This window comes from Camelus ferus, chromosome 2 (assembly GCF_009834535.1).
Source record: "Camelus ferus isolate YT-003-E chromosome 2, BCGSAC_Cfer_1.0, whole genome shotgun sequence".
NCBI lineage: Eukaryota > Metazoa > Chordata > Mammalia > Artiodactyla > Camelidae > Camelus > Camelus ferus.
The window spans coordinates 87,875,151-87,896,469 of NC_045697.1; the positions used below are offsets into that span (position 1 = coordinate 87,875,151).

At 35.0% G+C, this 21,319-nt stretch overlaps 1 long non-coding RNA gene across 1 annotated transcript in view; it reads right to left on the bottom strand.

Moving 5' to 3' along the window:
• LOC116658274 overlaps positions 1 to 12,046 on the bottom strand; it is a 182,016-nt gene extending 169,970 nt beyond the window's left edge. Inside the window, exon 1 of the long non-coding RNA XR_004313579.1 lies at positions 11,919 to 12,046. This is a non-coding gene — a long non-coding RNA (uncharacterized LOC116658274). The remainder of the gene's footprint in view (positions 1 to 11,918) is intronic.
• Positions 12,047 to 21,319: the final 9,273 nt, after the last annotated feature.

The window sequence follows — 21,319 nt, forward strand, 5'->3', positions numbered from 1 at the left end:
AAACAGCTTGAAGGTGAATTGCTGTCTTCATTTCTAGAGAAAGAAATAATACTTTTCCACGTTCTTAAAAAAATATCAAAGTTCCTCGCAGATCTTTCCTTCCCATAATAAACTTGTATATAGTTACACAGTAATATTGGCATTATTATCAACTTTTCCACCACCAGATTATTGCTAAAGTCTTTGGCCAGATATATTTAATAGAACTGTCTTCATTTTGGTTGTGCCTAAACATTTTGTTTCTTTTATTTTCCTTATTCTCTGATATCAACCAGTTATTTTGTATGAGGAATCCCATGCTGATTCATGTGGTGCTGGTCACTTTCTTACACGAATACCAACAAATACTGTAAGAAATTCGCAGTCTCTCCATCAGCAGTTGCTCAAATTTCAGCCTTTATGATACAGAGGTGACATCGACTACACTTTAGTTCCTGTTGCTATTCTGTGCCCACTGAAGGCAGCCTGCAAGTTGAACTGGTGCTGTGCCTCTCAGAATGTGTACTCTACAATGGTGCCCAATTTAACTACACAGACCTGAATGTTTTCTCCATAATAGAAGTCAGGGAAAAGAAGGAAAAAAGAGAAAAGTATCAAATTCCTCAGCTTGTGATTTCAAAAAAGTTTCAACAAGTAAAAATCCTATTTAGAAAACCTTATTTTGTGATGACTTCTTGATCCACATTATCCAATTTCACCCTAAACGTGTGTGGTCTGAGGCTTTGTTCTCTGCCATTTTATAGTCACTATACAGGACCTACAATAATATCTGTCAACAGCAGCCTTTAATACAGAGGTAGGCAGCTAATAACTTTTTATATTAATTAGAGGCAAAGTAATCTTTGCAAAATAATTTTTAAATTTCAGATTTTAGTTGTCATGTTGGGACAAAAAAGTCCTTAAGCTAAATATGTAACACTGGAAAGACTACAGCTTTTCTTCTCAATGGTAAAAATAATTGAATATCCAAGCAATTGCTCTAATAAAGTTAAAACTGGTTTCCATTTATTCATTCTTTAAATAAAAGTTTATTGAGTATGTTTTATACAATGTCCAGCTGGGTTTTGTGGATACAAAAACCAGAACCAAGTCTTTCTCTTCAGAGACCTAATAGTCTAGTGGGGAAAAAAGGCTTAAAAACCAATTGTTATTATTTATAAGTACTATACTGGAGCAGTTATTCTTACACAGGGATGCACAACAAATACTTATAGGCATTTCTTTTATCATTGTTTTTCAAAACACATGTGCATGGCTATGCATTTCAGGTGTATGAGTTTTAAAAAGCATTACTTTGATTCTGACTTGCGTGTTTATTGGAGTCATAGGAAGATGATGATTCAGCAGAGGGAATGATGAACTCAGGCTGGGAGGCAACATTTGGTCTAGCATAACTTTAATCTGGATCTTGAGGATTATGTGGGAGTTCAGTAGGTAGAGAAAAAGGAAACGGTACTAGGGTCAGAGAAATAGCAAATAAAAAGGCATAGAAGCGTACTTATAAACAGAAGGAAGACATAACATTTAAAGATAACATGGCATGGCAATGACTTCTGAAAATCTGTCACAAACAAAAGCCCTTTGGACCTATGTCAATCAATCACAAAATAAAGTGTCCTTAGAAGTAAACATGTCAATAAGAATTTGAATCAAAGTCAATGACTGCGTCTGTGTAAGAGCAAATTTCATTTTCTGGCAAGTATGGAACCACGGCATATGGTTGTGGGAAAGGATGACAGTATGAGAACTGGTTCCACCCTTTGAAAAAACGTTGTTTCAAAACATTTGTTCTCTAGACAGTATCCTCCTAAATGCATGTCATAAATGAAATTCTGCCTTTTCTTGATTAACATTCTTTCTAGTTCTAAATAAATCAGAAACCAAGTAGGAATAGGCATGTGAGGTCAACAAGTTTATAAGATAATAGGTTTTTATATGTGCCACACATTGTGCTAAGCACTTGTAAAACACTGTTTAACCTCACCACTATAGGACTTATTAACTCCATATTACTGGTGAGAAAGCTATGGATTTGATAGTTGAATAGCTTGCCTAAAATAACTTGGTATTCAAACCCAAACAGACTCTAAATTCTGGCTTCTAAAGACTCTGATCTACAGTCTTATTTTATGGCATAGAAACACTTTTCTAATACATACTCAGCTTATAACAAGGATGGTGGAAAACACTCATTAATGCCACATAACAAAGTACAGTGTATTGTGTTGTAATACAAAGAGCTGTCAAGCAATAACATGTTCAAGCACACATTAGTTTTGTCACCTTGAGAATATAAAGAATTGATAACTTAGATGACATTAGTCAAATTTTGAATGAATTTTCTTCAAATTGAACTTTAAGATAAAATATGCTATATACCAGGAGGAAATCTTTGAATGAAACTTAAGAGGACAGACCAGCATAGCTCTTAAGCGTTCACTCTTCATTCCCCAGGTAGGGAAACAGGATTAATGTCCTTTCCCAAATTTTTACAAGATCAGACCATTTTCTTTCATGACCATGTAAATCTTCCTGTACTATACAGGCTCAAACATCAGCTATATTACTCTCTCATCCTTCTGGGATCTATGATTTCCTGACCCCTTCTCAGTCCTTCCCATTTACTGAAGGATTTGACATTATTTTCCTCTTCACCCCAAATTTTGTACATTGTCAAGGTGGGTTCAACCATTTATTGAATCAATCAATATTCTAACTTTTCATTTATGTGTCTCCTCTACTGTAATATTGAAACCTGGACTCACAGGTCCAAATTCTCAATCTCAACACTTCAACTTTCCAATCTTATCACTTCATTGAGAATGGAGTGACCACGTCATCACTAGCTAACAGGTATTATTCTGTTCTCCTTAATTGGTTTGTTTGGCAACATCCTCATCTTCTGAAATGCTCTTTTCTATAAGCTTATATGAAACCACACTGTCCTTGCTTTTTTCCCCCTTTAATCTTTCTGACTGCTCTTTTTAAAATCCCTTTCATGAGCTATTTGTCCTCTCCATTCTTTCAATGCCAGTGCTTTTCAGATTTTCATCCACAAACTCTTCCTACTGCAAATACATTTTATGCTTTTAAGCCCACTTTCTACCCGGATGACTCCAGCTTAGATTCATCTCCTGGACACTTTGGAGATGCATATATCCAGCCACCCACTAAACATTTTATTTTGGAGAAGTATTTTCAGGCAGAGAGAATCTGTGCAGAGGACAGAAGCAATAGTGGATTTAGAGAATCTGAGAATGTTTCATTTTGAGTAAACAGGAGAATAGCAAATGAGACTGGAAAGAAATGATAGCTATTATTCATGGAGATCTTTATAAAACATACTAAGAAGTGTGGATTTTATTTCAAGAGAAATATAGAGCTATCTAAATTTTCTAATCATGGGAATGGCACTGTGGAAAGATTTTTCTGAAAATAGGACAGAAAATTGATGATTAAAGAAAAGCAGTGGAAAGTAACTAGTTGGGAAACTTTTATAGTAACCCAAGTGAGAATTGTGGGAGTCTGAAGTAAAATAAAGTAAATGGAGATAAATGTTTAGTAAATGTTTACTAAAATTAATAATCTTTTATTCAGTAAGTATTAGTATTTCCATTGATATGGAATGAACTCCTTTTATATTGAAATAAATTTAGTAGAATGCCTGAAAATCATTTCTGGGACTATGACCAGGGAAATATTTTAAGTCAATATATACAGTGGAAATTTATCAGTTATAAAGTGAAATGTGTCAAATTTATTACCTCTGGAAGCTTTACTTGATCCCAATAAAACTGACTGATAAATGAAGACATTTGAAAAACAAACAAGTAAAATAAAAGGAGCAAAACCAACAACAAAAACATGGATTATCTGTCAGCGCATTACCAAAAAAAATAAAGATTTTTTTTTTGACTCAATTAACTGAAGTTGAGTTTAAATTTGCTGGTCTTATTTTTCAAATGAGTTTATGTGATATTTTTAATTATCTCAGTGTTAATTAAAATAATTGTTCCCCAGGAAACTTTTTCAATTACTTAACAAGATATGAAAAAATTATCAATAAACTTTGCTGTATTATTTTAATTTTGTACACACATTCCTATATGTTCTGCTAGGTAAAATGTGTGGTTCAGAGGACTTTCAAGGCCATTAATACTATTTTTAAATTTTCAGTTTTACATTAAAAACATTTTTTAGGGTGATCTGGCAGAAAAATTTTTGACATATTATGCTATTACCATTTTCTAGATCGAGATATTCTGAAGGTAATAAAACTATGTATTAAATAACACTGTCATATAAATGTTCTTATTATTTTCTGAAACACTGTATAGCATAAACAGGGACAACATTTTCTCAGAATACAATCATGAAAATCAGACTTTGGTTAAGTGATATACAGAGCTTTCAGGATGCTTATTCCACTGTACTGGTAGATTACAACCATGTGTAGTACTCCGGTACAAAGTACCACAACCTGAGCAGCTTAAACCAGCACAGATGCATTCTCCTACAGGTCTGGAGGTCAGAAATCCTAAGTGGATTTCACTGAGCTGAAATCAAGGTATCAACAGTACCACGTTCCCTCCAGAGTCTCTGGGAGAAAACCTGTTTGCTTGCCTTTTCCAGCTTCCCCAGGACTCTGCATGTCTTGAATTATGGCCTCTTCTTTGTTTTTCGAAGCCAATGGCCTAGATTCTTCTCTTTCTGGCTCTGCTGACCTTGGTTTTCATCACAGAGCCATCTATCTTCTGTCTATAGTCAAATCACCATTTATCTCCATCTCATAAGGATAATTCTAAGGATTCTTTTTCAGATAATTCAAGATTTCAAGATTCTTAATTATACCTACAAAATCTCATTAGTCATGTAAGCTAATATTCACAGTTTCCAGAGATTAAGACCTGATTAACTTTGGGGCCATTATTAAACTTAAACATATAATAATACTGCAATAGCAGAATTAATTTTTTTCCTTGAGCATTTTATTTTCACCTTTCCCATTGTTGGAAGCAGATGAGTTTTGTTTCATTTTATATCATTTTGGTATGATTATACCACCCATATCCATTGTATTTTTGGTGTTGGGGCCTTGGATAAAGGAAGAAGGCAGTAAAGTGCATTAGAAAAATGGTTCTCCAACAAGATTCTTTTCTATGTTGTTATCTTCACTTCTGTAACTTCCCACTAGTGATATGTAAAATATAATGAATTTGTTTTTCTTAGCTGAGCAGATGAAATAGAAAGATGGCAGCCCTGGTAACTGGAATTCATGTGCCCTAATGGGAAACAAAGAGGACTCTCTTCTCCCTTTTCCTAAGAGCACATGCTCTCCTCTCCTCTCTGGCTTTAATTAAGAGAACAGAATCGTGTAAGACTCACAGAATCAATATTTATGGTGGAGGTGCCTGGAGGAAGGATGCTCTGATCATCCTATTATATGTGCTGGTATTTTCTGATCTTTAAAAAAAACCTAAGGCACATTGCTCAGAAGGCATATTTTTAACCCTGGTGGCCTAAACCACAAATTCCAACTACTTAGTTACATTCCGCCTAGAGTATCCTTCCAAGTGTTCCAGAACTCATGGTGGTTTTTATTTCCTATTCTAAGCAGCTTGGTTGTTGTGCTATTGTTATTTAACATTCCTGAGAGCAGACAGATGTGCAATTTGAAAGAGGACTATGCATTTTCTATTGAATAAGCTAATAGTCTAAAATCTGGTTGCCATATTCCATTTCTAAAGTTGAATAAAAGAAATGCATGAAAGGAAACATAATAAAAGGAAACAGTGAAAGAAAATACAAGACAAGGCATCTGTCCTGGTTAAAACCCAAACCAGCTAATATGGAGAATAGGCCACATTGTGACTTTGGGTCTGGCTAATGTTCTTATGTGAGCAAAAACAATAAAACACTGTGCTTGTGTTGTAAATTGACAGGATTATTATCTTCTAATAAAATGACTTAAATATGTTTAAAGGAAGGATCACAGGAAGATGGGACATTTTTGTACAGCAACAGCATTCCATTTAAAATAACTATTGTACATTAGAACTCTCCATTCTTCCCATCCCCATTTCTTTCCAATCATGTTAAACAGCATTCACATTTCTTAACATTGCAATTCACTCGTTGTTAGAATCAAAGAACTATTACCAAAAAATTACAGACTCAGAATATATTGGCAGCAAGGAGTCAATATAGTGATAATTAATTATTACAAGCCCCTAGCCTTTCTCTTCTATTTCAGTGGAAGGGCTCTCTCTCCTTTTAAGACAAATACTTTTGCTTGTACTTTGAAACTACACCCTCTGTCTTGTGCAATTTAACCTACAAATTGGTTCTCTCCAGTCTGACTTCAGGCTACTCTGACCTACTTGCCTTTTACTCTTGGTATATAAGCAGGTCAAGCCTCTTTTGTGTAGCATGATAACAATGTTTTTTAAAAGGGGTGAATATGTTTTTTTCTTTTGCATTTCCTTAGTAGGACTCTCCCCCAGTTCAGCCAGTCATCTGTTTGCCTTGAGGACGACTGAAATTGTGGAAGCTGGATTGCATTGAGTCAGAGGCAGTAAAGATTCAGATTTTGATGCTCAGAATAAAATATCTGGGTTGACTATAAGACTGAAGTTTTGAAAGCCAGGCTTGGCTAGAAAAGAAATTCTATTTCTAAAACCCTCTAGCTTCCACTAATGTACTAAGGTATTATGTATTTGGCTTGTCATGCTAGATCATACCCATTTTCTATTTACCAAGAATAAAGAAAAGTCAGGATATGTCGTGAACAAAGTCTGTCATAAATGTTGGTGGGGAAGCCTTCCCTCTCCTATTGCTAGGTCTGGGTGGGTCAAATATACGATGAGGTCCTGATTGCCTCTCTTTAGACCGTGGTTCCAAATGCGATACATGTTATTAAGTGTGAAGAAAAGCCAAGAATGGAGCAAAGTTGTTACCACTTCCTGTTTGGAACCTTGGGAGGAGGCACGTATGCAGTTTCCTTTCATGTCAAAGACCCTCTGAAGGCTCCCTCCACTGGAAGTCAGCATGGGGGTGAGCAGGAGGCCTGAGAGACTCTTTTGCCCAACTCCATGAGGGCTACATTTTCCTCGAGCCCAGAAACCACCTCAGGAAGGAAGAAGAGAATGTGAAGAACAGTTGTGATGAGAAACGGGACTTTCAATAGATTCCTTTTTTTTTTTTTTGAGAGTCAGAGCCCCGTTTTTTTCTGTTTAATTGAAGTACAGTCAGTTATAATGTGTCAATTTCTGTTATACAACACAATGTCCCAGTTTTATTTATATATATATATATATATATATATATATATATATATATATATACACACACACACACACACATAAATACATCTGTTTTCATATTCTTTTTCATTAAAGGTTATTACAAGATATTGAATATAGTTCCCTGCGCTATACAGAAGAAATCTGTTTTGATTCTTTATAAACAAGACTGTTTGATATAAAAAAAAACTATTTAAACCACATAAGACTGATGTGCATTTTTCTAGCAAGTTTAGGTGTAAGTTTTTACCTCCATTAACCAGAGGAGTGAAACAGTGAATATTTATCAGATATTTTTGAATGCGAAGTATGTGTGAAACACCCTTCTTGTATTTGGAGAGTTTGCCACATTCTGATTACAGCCTCTGCTAAAGAGAAGCCAGAATTTACTTCCTCAATCTTTCTTGTTACTGATGTGCAGACTCTTATAAGATGTGCTGAGGTAAGACTTTGATTCGGAAATAAACAGTGTCACAAACGTGGCACTTCCAGCATCTGGCTTCTGACATCAGGCCCTGCTCTTTTTGGCACAAACTGTGGGTCTCCAGCAACAGCAGTGTAAACCGCATCATCATGATCAATGCTGAGTATAGTGGTGTTTACGCTGGAGTAACTCTGTTTTGTAATTGGTTGCTGTTCCGTGGTGTGTGGCTTTCATGCTTGACTCTGACTGCAGAGATTCTAGGAGCTACCTGTCATGCTTTATTAAATTCCTTTTCTGGTTAAACTAGTCATTGATCACTAGGAACCATAACCAACAACAGTTAAATGTATTGAGCGCTTACTCTGTTCTATATACTGGTTTAAGCACTTTGCATGTTTTATTTATCTTATGTAATCCCTCTCAACAATATTAATAAAGTAGATCCTATTATTATTTACATTTTACAGGTGAGACAATTTATGTAGAGAGTGATTCAATGACTTGCCCAAGGTTGTTTGTTAACCAGTGAGCAGTAGAGCTGAGATTCAAACTCAGTCAGCCTAGCCTCATAGCCCATGTTTTTATCTCTGTGCTTTAGACCTCATAACATATGCATAATCTTTCCACACATACCTTTATATGCTATACATATCTATATCTTTATCTCTCTCTTCACATATATGTGTATTATATATGCATATTTTGACCTCCTTATATACTGCATGAGTAAATAACTAGCTATGTATATATCTTAATAAAATCCCCCACCTATCTCATTTCTGTTGATAAAGACTTCTCTACTTCCTAGCCCTGTCCTCGCTAGATGTGCGTAAAGCATGACTTAATTTCGCTTGCTCCATTTCATTGCCTTTCTTCCACTCTCAATCCACTGAAATACAGCTTCCTTTCCTATTATTCCCTGAAATTGTTTCTGGTCAAGTTACTGAAAGTCTTATCAGTAGTTTCTCTTTTAATCTTTATTCTTACTCTAGCTCTCTATAGCATTTGGACTCCTTACTTCTTTCTTGATTCTTTTGAATTATTTGAATTCTGTGATATTTTTGTGACCAGGTTTTTATCCTAGAACTCTGACTATTGTTTCTCAGGGCCCTTTATGGGCTCCATTTCTTCTGACTTACCTTGTATACCATTTTAAATTCTCAGTCTTCCCTCAGTTTCCCTGGATGAACTTATAGACATTTTAGATGTACAAACATTGATGAAACTCTAACATGTACGTCAGCAAATACATTTATCCTAAGATCTATAATTATATATCATGTTGTCTGCTGGAAATCTCCCCTGATGTATTCTAAAGATGTTTCAAGTTCAAAGTTGTTATTCTCCAATTAAATTCATCTTCTCTTTCCTTCTCAAATTTCTCCTCCTCCTCCCTCTCCATTATTGGTTAATGAAAGAACCGTCAACTCACTCAGTCAAAAAACCCACAAGTCATCTATTCCTTTCCTTTTCATCTTCATGTTCCACCTCCAATTAGCCATGAAGTACTAATTACATTACCTCCTTAATAGCTCGCTCCATCCCATCCTCACCATTTCTAACAGCCTTCTTTTTAATCCCTTGGAAGATAACTCTTTTACTTCTCGTGTAACATCTTTCAGTTGCTCCCCATTACTCAGGATACAGTCTGAGCTTCTCAGTCAGTACTTATTTGATCTGACCTGTGATTATCTGGATACTTTATTATCATACAAATCTGTGTCTACAGACTACATTCCATCTGACTGATTTATTTGCACTTTCCCCTAGTACACGTGCTCTCTCATGCACCTGTTTGCATTTGCTATTAAATTCATGTGACACAGTTGGCTTACTCCCACTCATCCATCAAAACTCATCTCAGATTTTATGCTTTCCATGTCTTCCTGTGTACTCCTCTTAATGATAACAGTGTTAAGTCTGTGATATTCTCTCACTTACTAGACTCAAGCTTGTAAAAAAGATTTGCTATATCTTTTGTCTCAGAATATTCAGGCCTCCTATGATGACAGGATTATTGTAGAGACTAAATATTATTTTGCAAATGAAATGCTATCAAAATTATACATGTTTATTTGAAAGTTGAGTGAACTAAAGCCCAAAAAGGTCAAGTAATTTGTCCATTGTCATACAGCTAGTAAATGACAAAAGATGTAATTCTTCATTATTCTTTAACTGACATTCTCAGAACTTTACAAAAAGCGTGAAATACAGAAGAGACTTAATATATACTCGAGTGAATGAATGAAAAAGGAAAGGAAAAAAATTTCATTTTCTGTAATAAAAATATCAAAAATAGTGAATTCCAAAATAGTGTAGAGGAGGGAAGCTAAAATATATCATTTTTGTTTTAAAAGTGTTCTTATTAAATGGCAATATTTGAAGGAAATATTTTCAGTGTGACTTTCTGCTTTTACAGGGAGCCAAATTTTATCTGTGCCTTTTACTCTCTAAATGTACACGCAGTTGGTTATATTGAATAATATCAAATTAAAATTAAGTATACTAATAAATTTTATGTAAAAAAGTAAGTTAACATCTCCCAGATTTAAAGTAATATTTTGAATGCCTGAAATCATTTTTAATAAAAGTGTCCTCCTAATTTAGTAAAACAGTAGAGTGGGAGGCAGAATTTAAAGATTGCCACTGTAATCTGTGTCCTCTGTTTTTAAGCCCTGTATAATCCTCTCCCTGTGAGTGTGGGTGGGACCTGTGATTTGCTTTTAGCCAATAGAATATGGCAAAGGTAATGGGTCATCACTCCCGTGATGTTACTGTGCTATATAAGACTTCCTTTAACAGGCAAGAGTGAGCCTCTTTTGCTGGCTTTGAAAAAGTAAGATGCCAAGTTATGAGAGGGTCGCCTGACAGGGAGCTTTGGTAGCCTCTAGTAGCTGAACAGCACCTAACCAGCAAGAAAACAGTGAACTCAATTCTCCAACCACAAAGAACTGAGTTCTGTCAACAATCAGTGGGAGCTCCAGATAGACCCTGAGCTTCAGAAAGACTGCAGCCCAGTCTGTACCTTGACTATCTCAGAGAATCCAGTCAAGGAGTGTCTGAACTCCTCACCTATGATAACTATGAGATAATAAACATGTGTTGCTTTAAGTTGATAAATTTGTGGTAATTTGTTATATTGTTTAAAATGAACATACTATAGGTCACTCTTCAACACATTTAGCATAACAAATTTATATTGTTATATAAACTTCAAAACTGCAAGAATAAACATGTTAATGAAAAGCAAAGTTTCAAAGCACTAAAGGAAAATCTAATGCTATCTGAATTATAATTCAAGAATCATGACAAACTGTTATGAGAAAAATGCATGATAATCCAATTAAGAATGAATAGTAAAGTCTTATATCAATTTTAATGAAATAGAGGAGAAAGGAAACCCAACCATGTGCTTCCCTTGGGTTTACATCAATATTTATTCAAGCTTTCTATTTTAAAGTATTTTGTGGCTACTATTATTTTGTAAACTATGGCAGGTCAACCTCTGTTTTATTTAGGAAAGTAAAACTCTGTCAAAAATACTTCAAAATTGTACAAAATAAGTAATAATTTTTAGTAAAAATTATAAAAATTTCAAATAGTTCTAAGATTATTATCATTAAGTATCAATAATCTACTTCTCTGAAATAATTGTGTCTCACAAACTGGTGCTTTCCCAAGCGTCTTCTCTTCCTTTACAGGATATAAAACATGTGACTTTGTCACTATCAAAAATAACTTTTAACTCTTTTACTTTAAGTATTTTTGCCTTAAATTTTAAGAATATAGCAGATAAAGCTTAAAGAAAACAAATGTTTAAACAATCAAAATTTTGGAAGTTTTAATTCCTGATCTCCAAAACTAATGTTTGGGGGGAAAATACAAATGGCTTATACATGTTTTAGAATGTTATATTTAATTTTTTTGAAATACAGCAAATGACAGAAACTTAATCTGGAAATTTGGTAGATAGCATCTGCCAGGGTTTATCACAACCTGGACAAGAGAATCAGACATTGTTAATAGACATTTGGACTTTGAGCACTCTATTTATTAAAAAAAAAAGTGAATTTAAATGCATAACATTTGCCATTTTAAAACATATGAAACTCAAGTAACGACTTTTATGGCTGCCTAGTTACCTCTCATTTGTAATTTAAAATATTAAAATTAAGAATCTGAAAAATACTTACATGATACTTGAAAAATTTCCCTTCCGGTTGTGTGAAAAAGACAATAGTTTTATGTTACGGTAACATGTCCTATCTTAAGTCTTAGCAAAGACCTTATTTCCAAATTCTTAAGTGTGCCGAGTTTTAATGACATTATCATTTTGTATTTGTGATAGGATGACTAGCCTTAGGTAGCTCACAGAAATTGTTATTCACTTCTTGCTTCGTAACATTCTGGGTACAATATGTACCAACAATTTTTTCTCTGTTTTCCTTCCTGAAGCTGATCTGATATTAAAGTACTGACTTTAATAAGTTTCCACTTCAGTCTAAAACAGATAATTTAAGAAATCCAGAAAGCAGAGGCTGCCAAAGCGCACTGTTTCCTAAAACCAGATTGCTATTTACTTCTTCCATTGTGAGGAAGCCCAGGCCTACAGAACCTGCCCCACCTCTTCCTCAGAGTAAATAGCTTTGTCTCTGATCCAGTGACAGAACGGGCTCCTTGTTAAAGGCTATCATTCAGTTTCACTTCTTATTTTATTGTTTGGGGTTTTTTGTTTAAATTTTATTGCTTTCACATCTGGATGGCACAGCTTTCATGTGGTATTAAAAGTATGTGTCCAAAAATGTGTCCCAGATGAACATCCTGTTTGTCTTTTGATTTCAAATTTCTGTTTAGTAAACCTTTGTGGTTTGGATATAGTGAAGAGTATTTTCGGCCAAACTCCCTATCCGCTTTGTCAAAAATAATAACTCCCCTACCCATTCCTCCCTTACTCACCTTTCCTCTGCTAAATTAATATTGTCTATCACAGACATTCTTAGAAAAATTTAAGAACATTACCTCGTCTCTCAGTGATAAAAGCAATATCTAAAGCATTACTGTTTTGGAAGCTCTGTCTACAAAATGTTTTTTTTACATGCTATACTATTAGCAAATATGAAAGTGTTCCCATCAGGCCCTGGTAGAAAAATAACCAATTTTTGAATTATGAGATATTTGCTTTAGAGAAACATAAATAAGTGCTTTTTCAAAAATAGCTTAGCAACTGTATTTTTCTGTTTGAAACCAGAAAAGAAATATGGTTAAAATATTTTTTAAGTCTTTCCTTCAAACTGGTCATAGAAATCCTATCAGTGATGAATAGATTTACTTGACATATTGCTTAAAATTATTTTTTAAAATAACTATTGTTTAAGCCAATTTTTTTGAAGCAAAGAAATTTGGTTGTTCTTGGCATTTCTTAATTTCCTTACTTGGGGGTATGTTCTCCCCAAATCCACACATATAATTTTCATTGCCTTTAAAAGGGGTTATGAACACACATCTGAAGGGGAATTGACCACTGGGTTTTTGATGTTCTAAAGCCAACTAAAGCATGAACCTCTTGCTTCCTTTCTGATCCCAGCCCTTTTCAATGAGAACAATGCTTATGCAAGATTTCCTAGGGGATTTTGTGGTTTGAGGTTTTAATAATCTAGGCTAAAATTCAAATAGGAACCACAGCTGCTTGGATAAGATTCTTAGACCTCTTTATTTGAACTGCAGTGAACTTACCAGAATTTTTAAATATTCTGAGCAATATCTGATATAAAAGAGTGACATCTGGTAGCTTTATTTCAGATATATAAGAATATCTATATACCTACAAATAGTATGAAATTAGAATAAAATGGTATGCATTTTCCTTAACAATTTGCAGATATGTGTAAAAACAGATTTGGCTCTTTTAAAAAGTAATAAACATTACTGCTCTAAATCAATAAAAGAGAACTATTGAGAATACTTTATATTTTCTATCTCTTTGTTGAAACTCTCACTTCGTTCACGCATTGTTCTTCTGACCTTGGTGAGGATATTTGTTAGTATGAACTCTCTTATTAGGTAAATCACTTATCTCCACTTCAATAAAATCTGTTTCTGGAGATTTTGTTTGGAACATGTTCCTCTGCTTCCTCTTTTTCCTTGACTCTCTTTGTGGGTTTCTGCACAGTAGATGAAAGAGACAGCCTTGACAGAGTGAGCTCAAGTAGGAGATGAACCTTGCTGATCGGCCTGGCCTGAGCACCTAGTTGTCTCCCAAACGTTCATGATTGTACAACCCTCCTTCTTTGTTCTCAGTAGCTCCCAGTTGTTGAGGGTGTTCCAATACCCATCAGTGTCCTAAGGGGGAGGATCACAGTCAGCACCTAGTTGCAGACTGATTGGAAGTTGGACTCTCAGGTGCAGCTGGAAGTATGTGGTTAAGCCCCTTCCAGGAGGAAACTGAGATATGGGCATTTTTACCTGCTTCCCCAGGTGTATAGCTGCTAGAGGTTGCCCCTGTGCCTATTAAAAATTGTTTCTTTGTCTGCTGTGGTCCTGTGGGACTTGTGCATGCAATCTCTCATTTGGTTCTTAGAGCCTGGTAATCCAAAGACCCATCCTTTGAGTGGCTGTTGCAAAAGCTAGGGCACCAGATCTGTGTACAAGTTCTGTCCAGGGAGCTACTGGTGATTTGGAGTGCGCTGGAAGGAGAAAGCAAGAGTACAGTCTTCCAGCTGCCCTGGTCTCTGGGGACCATCTCAGCTAGCCTTTACTGTCTTATGATTTAGCAGCTTGACATCAGGTAGCTTTTAAATTATGCAAATAAACTCTTTCAGGAAGAGGTGGAGATGGGCAATTTTGCCTGCTCCCTCTACCTAAAGCCCTGGGGGGATAGCTGTGCCAAGTACTCTCACCACTTACAGATCACTTCTTTGTTTACCATAGTCTTGTGGGTCTCAGGGACCAGAGAACCATTGGCTTTTGGAGCTAGGTATTCTGGGAACCCTGCCCTCCACTGGTAGTCTTAAAAGTTGGGGCACCAGATGTGGGGTCCAAACTCTTCCATCCTCAGGGAGAAGCTGGGAGTTGAGAGTTCTCTCCTGATTGTATGGCACTGTGCAAGGAGTGGGGTTTATGTCAAGAGTGCATCTGGCCTTTCCTATCTGTTTGGATGCAGGTATTCTCTCATTTGCCCAACATGTAGGAGTCACTCAGTTTCTAGATCTCTCTCAGAGAGGATTGCTCATGCATGGCTGTACATTCAGTGCATCTGTGGGAGGAAGAGAACTCAGGTGCCTCTTACATCATCATCTTTATTCCATCTATTATTGCATTTCTTTCCTCTGCTTCCGTTCAGCCTAGGTGCTCTTGAGAATACTTTAAAAATCAGATCTTTGGGACCACTGAAGTAGAACCTGTTTATTTCCCAGAATAAAAAGCTATGTCTTCACTCTATTACCTGTATGGGGATACACTATTTAAAATTGATTTTTGTATACTTCTCAAATAAATTGTGTTTAAAATGTAAGATCTACTGAAGGGTCTGTTCATAAGTTTCCTGAATCCCAAAATGTGATAAATAACAGCCTTTAAGTTTATTTAAATGAGGCCCCAATAGTCACATAAAGGGTAGAAATTTCACAGGGTTGTAATGTTATTTAAACATTTACTTAACCAATAAATGACCAAATAGTATGGGATTTTCAAGGACAGACTATAATGGAACAAAACATCTATAAATGATCCAGTACTAAATTTAGGTAAAGGACCTACTCCAAAAATGGGAAGCTTTTTGAGCTAGAAGATTTTTCAGCTTTGAGGATCATTTTGGGAACCAAGAGACCCAGTTTCTGGGGCTGCTGGCTGTTGGCACTTTTCTGGGCAAGCATAGCCAAAGAAAAATATCAGATTGGAAGGCCTCTGCTCTTGCTGGCATCAGTTCCACGGGCCCTTATGCACTATCTCACTTGCTGTCTCTTATTTCATTTGCTGTCTCTCATCTAATCCAATAATTTTCAAAGTTCTCTACAGAATTCTGTGTATTTATGGAGTTGTATAATGGACCTTCAGAAGGAGAGAGGTACTTCCTTTTGGAGGCTAGTGGGGTCTGGACATGTCCTTCAACTTCTGCCAGAGCTGTTCAATATTTTATCTGCTTTGTACTAATATTCTGGTTAAGATTTAGTTTACACCAACCTGCTAAATTTTTTTAAAAGGAAAAATGTAATCCCCAGCATTGCATAGGATATTTAAAGGTGTTTCAGTATATTACATGGATCCCATGAACTCTAACTCTTTGAATGTGAATGTTTAATGGATGGCTTGTGCTGCATTGGGCCAAGGCAAAGTCCTTGATGCAGCGAGAACAAAAGCTGTTTTCCAACATTTCAGAATTGGGTATTGACACTGAACTGAGAGCATGTATATGCTTAAGGAAAATTTAGTTGATAACAAGTACAGATGATAATAGCTTCTTGGAAAAGAAATCAACTAACATACTAGAAGATTTACTGTGCTGGCAGCTACATATAAAATCAAAGCATATTTTCTGTGACTTTGGCCTTATATAGGCCCTTTGCATGGAATTTCCTTCTCTCTCCTGGTCGGTTTATTGATGCTTACTTACCATTCAAGGCATAGATGGACCATTTACTGAGAATTCAACAAAGCACTTTTTGTAACAAAATATGAAATCAGTAGTCTCTGCTCCCTCTGAAATATCCTTCTTAGAATGGCAGGCAGTGATACTATCATTCTCACCATTCTCTAGTTTGTGAAACCAGAGACAAATGAGAAACAGCAATTTCCAGGAATTGGTCATCTCTGAGGGGTAATTTTGAAGCCTGCAAAAACTCTTGGCAGGAACACTCCATTCAAACTCCTGCACTAAAAGACTTCACCAAACTTTAACATGACTTCTAGCAGACTAAAACCAAGCTCCTGGGAAGACTCAAGACTCCTTTTGAGTTTCTGCCTGAAAATACTCAGGACTGTCAAAGAATTTACTGTTCAAGCCAGCACTTAACCATAGGCCCTGACCTCCCTTTCTTAGAGCAGTTTCTAAAAAAGGCTTACAATTTCTAATTCTTCCTCTGTCCTTTTGAGAGGTATATGTACCTCCTACAACTCAGGGGTGCCTTTCTTAGGTTCCTGAAAGCCATTCCTTTGACATGTAAATCATCAGGAAAGATAGGGCCTAGTCTCTGGGGTGGATAGAATCTTAACTTTCATAATTGCCAGCTAGCTAATACAGCTGACTTAATCCAATTTACAACTTTCCTGACTCTGTTTGAGCCCTTGCTCACTCCCTCTACCTACCCACTTATTTTCCCTTTAAAATACCCAGTTACTTCTGTGCAAATTGGAATGGACCTCAGTTCTTTCCCTTACTGGTAGTGGTTACTGAATAAAATCTGATTTCACTATTTTAACTTTGACGGTTTTAAACCAGGAAACATCAAGCTGGTTCTTGAGGGAGGTATGGAGAACAGCCTATGAGGAAACCAAAGCTTAGCACGGAGAAACTTGGTTCTCAGCAGCTTGCAAGTATTGCTTGAGAGTAGCTCAGCAAGTGGTGGAGCTGATAAGGCCATATGTGATGAGACTCCAAAGAATATATGACTTGGTTCAAAGACTAGACACACAGAATTAGAATCTTGAACTACAAAAGAAAGGAGGCCTGGTGGAAGGTAAGCTAATAACCAAGAATAAGTCATCACCCCACATCTATAAGAACTGATTACTTTGAGAATTATTGAGACAGTTTAGCCATAATTTGTTCACTTGGACAATAACTCAGGTCCCAGAGGGAATTGGAGACCTTAATCTCTAAGTAGCTCTGCAAGCATCAACCCTGGAAATCCTCTGTGATGTAGGCTAGGTGAATTAAGTTACAGAATCCACCATTCAGTCAACATAAAGAATAACATAATTGCATGGAAACCTCTGAAAAACAATAATGGACAAAGCTTAACAAAACAGCATTTTTTAATTTCTAAATCAGCAATATCTGCAGAGTAAAACAAAAAGAAAATGTCTCTTAGATATTATCCCATGTCCAATAGGTTAGAACTTGTCAATTCTACATTAATTTTAGGCAAAAATAATTTATATTTTTGAAAAGTTTTTTTCTAGAGGTTTGCACCCAATACTGTACTTTTTAAAATAAATTGTGTCAGGATGAATTGGAGGAAATGTAATGTTAAACACCGGCTATGTGAAACATGAATAACATTTCTTTGATGGATAAATATTGCTGATGGGAGTTTACTAGATTGGTACTAAACATCTAATTTTACAGTTATTGCAATGGTTTGGAAAAGGAGGATACAGTCACAAATTTTGTAGCAATAGCTAAGCTCTTCAGAGAAGCAAAATTTTGTGCTTAGTTTCAGAACAATTTAACAAGACTATGTAAATAGGTAAAGGATAACGATGACCAGATACCTGCAGTAAGTGAGAATATTGTATTTTATTTATATATATAGTAATTATAATTCAAATTATAATATATTATTCAAAATTAAATATATTATTCAAATTAAATATCCACCAATATTATGGAAATACATGTTTTATTATATATTTTGTATGTGTGACTATGTGTATATATGTGTGTATATATATGTATATATATGAAAATTATAATTGAACGTTGCAAAGTGGAAAATAATTAGTTTACTTTGCCAAATCCATCATCTGAAAAGGGACATGACTAAGTACAAATAAACATTATGAACCTAAGTGGGAAAAGTGATTCTCAGCCAGGACTCTGAAAATTATAACAATGCTCAAGATAGAGAGTGGAGATGACCAATTCTGTACTTTGGGAAAGTCCAAGATTAAGTCATTAATTATCTCAGTTGCATCTTGTACCTTTCAGTATTTCCTCTTTCTTGAAACTCTCCTCTTCCCTGTTCATTATGTGACAGTATTTGTTTGGTTCTTCTATTCCTTTACAATCATTGGGACCCTTTGTTTTGCTGACTCCCTTTTTTTGCTCTTTCCAAAGTGGGCTGTTCCCTCAGGTTCTATTTTCCATTTTCTTCTTCTACTACAAGCTTTTATTTGACTATTTTATTTATTCAATACATTAAATCTATTAAAGTAAATGTATTCAAAGCTCTGGCACTGTTCCTAGCACATGGTGTGGGTCATTGGATGATAGAAACTACCATTCTCCCTCTGGTATTTCTTCTACTATTACCATCATGACCACAGAAATTGTTGTCCAATAACCTGCTTATCTCCTAAATGTCTCAGATAGACAAAAGAAGGCAGAAGTGTTGTATTATATCTGTGATGTATAGGTCATTCCTTCAGTAAATACTATTGTTTACTAAGACACATTATCTCATTTGCTTTTCAAAACAACCCTACAAAGTATTTTAATTATTTTTGTAAATAAGAAAACAAAGGCCCAGGAAGATAAGTAACCTGTAGAAGATTGCATAGTTATTAATCTTTGAGGTCAGAATTAGAACTCATTCTTGTCTCAGAAATCCATGTAAAATCCATATTCTTTCCACTGTACTGTTTTATAGACCAATTCTTATCTGCTCCCAAATTTTGTGTTAGGAAGATTTTAATGAGGATAGGGAAGGACATATATACCTATATGTTATTTTTCCAAATCAGTGATAAACTTGTTGTCCTAGATATTGAACCTGAAACTCAGGGGGAAATACTTTTTAGAAAGTATCTTTAAAGAGGATATTTAACTAGCGCCATTAGTAGAACATTGATTCTTTTTTTCAAGAGCTGATTATTTCTCAGACTAAATGCTGCTTGCTTTATTTATGCTATTCTATCTAATTTGGAATTTTCATGCCTGTTTGAAGGTTTGAATGGCTAGACTGAGGGAGTGCAGTAAATTATGTGGTTGTTTCTCACAAACTCCTTTCCACCTTCCACCTAGTTGGCCTCTGACTTGCATTCCTTCAGTTCTTCCAATGATATTGTAAACATTCAATCCCCTGGATTTAGTCCCTTGCTTTTGGAAATTACTATGGTATTTTCTCTTCCATAAAACTGGACTTCACTAATAAAGGAAGAAAATGTCAACACTTTGTTAGTAAAAGATAAATCAAGTTGAAATCTAAACCCAAATTCTAAACTTGGTGAATATCAAGCTTAGACTTGTGCTAAATATGCCTTCATAACTTTTAATCTGTTTCCCTCAAGTCTTCTCAACCTAGTTAGACTTGCTCATTAGATATTTAAGTTCCAGGTACTAGGTCTCCAAGGGCAAAGAAATTTCTTGAAATACAGAAAAATTGTGCACTAGCCTCGGAATACTAATGGTTTGAGAAAATGAGAGAAAAAATGGAAGGAGCAGAAGAACAATTATGTATATTAGGAACTCTCTCAATCAAAAATTTCCAATTTGTCATATTCAAAAATAAATTTAATTCATGACAAATAAAAATTTTGTAAGAGAAATAATCAAAATAGTTTACAACCTGTACTCCTCTATTTCCTGGCTTATATTTGTGACAGTCAAGAAAATTATCAAAAAGCTAATATGATGTTTTTGGTTTGTACAAAATTCTAGTCTCATTTTACTTGAAATAGTTTAGGTATAATTTTGACTGCTATATTTCAGGAGATCCATGATAGTGATACAAGTTGTCTCCATAGGCAAATAGATTGGATAGATGGAGTTTAACAGAAACAGATTAAAACACTAAAACTTCAGAAACAATGAAGAGTGAGCAAGATATGATTGAACATCACAAATTAACATGGTTTCTGTATTCAGTAAATGTAGCTACTGTTATTCTTTAAAAAGTAATAAAGAGCTAATACTAAACTATTCCCCAAACTGAAATACCAGGATAAGAAGGTAATGTGAATATAGGCTTTATTGTGAAAAAAAAAATTAAAGATTAAAAACTGTTGTTTAGGTTACTGATCTCAATGAATATAATATGTCTCTTAATATTTCTCCAAATGAACTTTACATTTTTATACAAGTTTGTGAACAAAAAATTAGTATTCTAGTAAAAGTAAATGTTCATGTGAGTTTTAGAAGAATAGATATTTATATGTTCCATATAATGAATTCATTTTCAAACTTCAAATATTTTAAGCTTTTACAGTAGAGCACATCCTGAGTATTGCCCTTTTAGTCCAGCTTCTTACTGCAGTTCTGCTAATGGCATTCACATACATATACAACTCACCTTCTTAGAAGCAGCCTGTTTTAACACGGAAAAAATGACCAAGAGTGGTCAAACTATAACTCTGTGAATGATCCAGTTATCCCAATTAAATTTCAGTGTTTCAAAGTCAAGTGATAGAAAATGGATAAGGAGCTAAGGACGGCAGCTGAGATGTTACAGCCTGTTCAATTTCAAACTTTCCATTAAGTGGAAAATAAAGACTCCATGTTTTTATTGCTTTTAAAAAATAAAAAATGACACTTAATGATATTCTTGAGGAAGACTTGCAACTGCATGGAATCCCTTGGAAAATAAACTTTAATTGCTTATGCTGCACATATCTTTTATAAAATTCAATATGAATTCAAATTTTTAAAATCCAGATAGGCAGCACATGGCAAATATGGGTAACCTCAGTCAATGAAACAAAAGTGTTTATTTCTACCCTA